Consider the following 4,193-nt stretch of genomic DNA (forward strand, 5'->3'; position numbering starts at 1 on the left):
CTAGTGCATAAGATAAGCATCAACGGGAAAACGTGGCTTAGCATGTGCAAGCAAGGGTTTAGCCAATAAGAGATTGATTCTTGACTCCCTGAGTTCAATCCTAGACACACCGGGTGTTACTTCCCAACTGAACCCTTGTAGAAGCCTAGCCAATAACATAATAGTCATGGCAGAGCCGAGTGTGCCCCCCAAGCACCCACGCCTCCCAGTACTAAACGAGATGAACCGGAGCTCCGGCTCAGCCAGGTTAACCTCAAGTGAAGGATCCTTCAAATGACGCTCAGGGTTGAAGTTGAGTGGGTCATCCCAAACTTTAGGGTTTCGCCCTAGCCCAACTCTGCTTAATAAACATGGCTACCCTTAGGAATGAAATAGCCGGCGACTGTTGCATCGGCATTAGATACATGTGGAAGATTAAAGGGCACGATGGGGTGGAGCCGAAAGGCTTCTCTAGCACATGCCTTGATGTAATTGAGTTGTGGTATGTCGGACTCCTGAACCCACCTCTCTTTTCCAACGACCCTATCAATTTCTTCGGTAGCTTTCTGAGGCATCTCAGGCTGGTTGATCATCTCTGCCAAGGCCCATTCAAACCCATTTGATGGATTGTCCACTGCTGAATAGATTAATTCCTGCAAAAATGGATTACACTTCCAATAATGGTTTTGTAATAATCAATTAATCAAGGGAAGGCTCAAGAAGAATACCCTCAAGATCCCCATCTATAAATGGTCATATGGGCCTAGATTCACTAGTTACTGGATTAATGTATTGAATCCAAAGTCCAGACCTCATATCCAAAGCCTGATCGAGTTTTGGCTTTACTTTGACTAGGTTTAATTGCATGTATGTGTGTCAAAAAAGTCTGGCCAGCTCAAACCCGCTCTAGCCTGCCCTGAGCCTGTACAAAGCCTAGGCTGAATTGTTCAACCCGTAGAGTGGGCTCAGGCTGAGATTTTGAAGCCCGAGGTCGGAGTGAGCTAGGCCTAGGCTGTGCTTGGCCCAACCCAATCTGACCCTATATACATGATGTTTATCTCAATCAGTGTATAAAAATATATCATCACTAACACACCAAGGCACTGTTTGATAACGTTTATGCCGTTTCTATGTCGAGAAATAGAAGAAACATAAATTTCCATTTCTAGGAACAGAAACGGTTTTGTAGGTGTTTGATAAACCTTGTTTCTGAAAACATCGTTCCCCGCCCTCACGACAGGTCACTTTGCTACTTGGGTGGTGAGACCCGTATCATGGTGGTGGACCACCACTCCAGCCTTGCAGACCTCTCTACCCGGCTCTCTCGTAGCCTCCTCCATGGACGCTCTTTCACCCTCAAGTACCAACTCCCCAACGAAGACCTCGACTCCCTCATCTCCGTCATCACCAGCAAAGATCTCAAGAACATGATCGAAGAGTATGATCGCACCACCACCTCCTCCTTGAAGCCCTCTCACCTCCGCGTCTTCCTCTTTCCTACCAAGCCCAAAACAGCCGCCTCGGTCGGCTGTCTCCTCAGCAATTCCAAGTCGAGAAACTGGTTCTTGGATGCCCTCAACGGTGCTAGAATCCTGCCCAGAGGGATCTCTGCTGACGCAGCTTCTGTTAATGGCTTTTTGGGTCTGAACGATGCCATCCATGTCCACCCTTATGCTGATGGGAAGCCTCAACCTGATTTTGTGGGTGGCAATATAAAGTAGGTTAAAAAATCTGAGCAAGATGTTCAATCGCTATCGGATTCTCCAATGATGGAAACCGATTCCTCTTTTGGTTCAACATCTTCTTCACCTTCTATGTCTAATTTGCCTCCAATTCAGGTTCATGTTGAGGATGGTGGTCGCTTGCATGATTAGAAAGTTGGGCTAGGGGAACATTTCTCGCAGCTGAGCGTCGTTGCTCCGCATAAGCAAGAGGAGGGCTTTGTTTCACTATCTTCTCCTCCACCTGTTCCAACCCGTACTGTCACAATTGCAGCAATGGCGTCAGCTGGTGCTGTTAACCCTACTACTGTTGCTAGTGAATACTTTGGGAAGATTTACTTGGACGACGAGTGATCAGACCATGGGACCCCTGTTGGTTTCCGGAAGCTGCCGCAGCCGCAATTGCAACAGAGGACTAATGTGGGAGTTGATTTACCTTCGCCAGATGCAGCTGCAAGGCACCTTCAATCTCTCTGAGTTCCACATGTCTGTTTCCAGAAACGACGAAACGAGTTCTACTTGTTCCGTTATTTCTGTTTCTTGCACCAAAAATAGATATAAATTTCTATTTTTGTTTCTGTAATTAGGTGAAACAGAATAGTTTTATCAAACGCTTCTTGTTCCGTTTCTGTCATTTTTTGACACAAAAATGGCAGAAACACGTTTCTTGAAACGTTATCAAACGGCCCCAAATTTATTATAATTTAAACCACCCATACCATCACACTTTTACATTTTTAATCCACAAACATTTTAATTCTCCACTACGCACCATTCACCTTCATTATGATTTATAACATTAACTTATTTACTTCCCTTCTAATTCATCATACTACCTGGGTCAGTCAAGACTACCCCGGTCCCGATTAGGGTCAATCCGGGTCAGGCTATGTTGGTTTGAGCCTGACAGGATTGGGACTAGGTTGAGTTAAGAAACCTAGTGATGGGCAGGAGTTTGAAAAAACCTGGTCCATTGACACTCCTAATTGCATGGATACCTTAAGACAGAAAAGATAAATGATGCAGTTAGAATCATACCGCAGTTTGAGCTTTGATCTCTTCTGCGGACAGCAATGGCTTTCCATTTGAATCTTTAATTGAAATGACAATATCAAGAAGATCTTGAGCTTCTTTCCTCTTCCCTTCTCTCCATTCTCCAATCCTCTCATCAATTATGGGGACATGGTGCTTGTCAACAATCCTAGTAGCTTCCTTCAAAATCTTCTCATGTCCCATTAAATCAAACCTCCTCAAACTAGGCATATAATCTGATACACAAAATGCGTATGCGTGAGAAAGCACAGTGAAGAGGGCATTGACATATTCTTCTTCTTCAGTGCCAGGCCCTCCATCCTTCTTTCCTTCCCCAAGGTATCTCTTGTTGAACTTCATCTTCCTAATGATATTGCCACTATATTGCCTAGCTACAACCCTGACGTCCACAACTGAACCAGTACTATTGCATTTGTTGGATACATAGTAGACAAGATTATTTGCCACTTCTGTTCTTTTCTCAAGGAGCCATTGAAGTCTCCTGGGATTGATAACCTCAGAAGCCACCACTCTCCTCATCTTCTTCCACTGATCACCCGATGGCACAACAACAAGGGACAAGAAACCACGGCTTGAGTACTCGGTCCCCATTGTAATAGGCCTTGAAGCAAAGGTAGCATCATATTTTTTCAAGAATTCTCCAGCAATCTCCGGTCAAGTGACCGGAATTACATGCACCTCACCAAATCGAAAACACGCGATTTCGGTATTCATTTCCTTCATGAGCCCATGTATCCACCGGAATATGGGCTTCTTTCGGTACAATTCCGGGATGCAGCCAACTATAGGCGATGGTGCTGGACCAGGTGGGAGTGGCGCAGCTGGCCCAGATTCTTATGAATCTTAGAACGAAATTGTGCAATGAAAAGAAGGGAAACAAAGATGAGAAGTACTGCAGTGATTGGGTAGGTGAAGCTTATTAGGGCTGCTGGTAAGCTGGTGGTGGCTGCCGGAGTAACACCCAATGTGAGGGTCAGGTTTGGGGAAAAGATGTTAGAGGTGTTGTTCTTCATGGCCGCTAATGAAGGTGCTGTGCAGGTGATAAGGGATGAGAGGAGTGTTGAGAAACCCCCATAGATACATGAAGCATGTTGTGTTGTATTTAGAATATTATATTTTTCGTTTTTGCTCCAAAAGAGCTCGACAGTTTAGCTGACACTCTGGATAAGGAAAGTGACCCGGGATGTACAAGACTATTTGACCCCAATCCGACTCAATGGATTTTGGATGTCTCTAATTCCAAATTCATGCGTTCTTTAGGTCTTTTTCAATAAATCATTTTCAACCAAAAAAAAATATATTTTATTTATTTTTTTTTTTTTCTTTTTTAATGGGAAAATGACTTGAAAACTAGCAGGATACCCTGGTGTAGGGGTGTCAATTCCTAAACCGAACCGGTAAAACTGGCCGGACCGAACCGATAACAACACGGACCGAACC

General features: G+C 44.5%; 1 pseudogene; it reads right to left on the bottom strand.

Moving 5' to 3' along the window:
• LOC122057146 overlaps positions 1 to 4,193 on the bottom strand; it is an 11,346-nt pseudogene continuing 7,153 nt past the window's right edge.

This window comes from Macadamia integrifolia, chromosome 1 (assembly GCF_013358625.1).
Source record: "Macadamia integrifolia cultivar HAES 741 chromosome 1, SCU_Mint_v3, whole genome shotgun sequence".
NCBI lineage: Eukaryota > Viridiplantae > Streptophyta > Magnoliopsida > Proteales > Proteaceae > Macadamia > Macadamia integrifolia.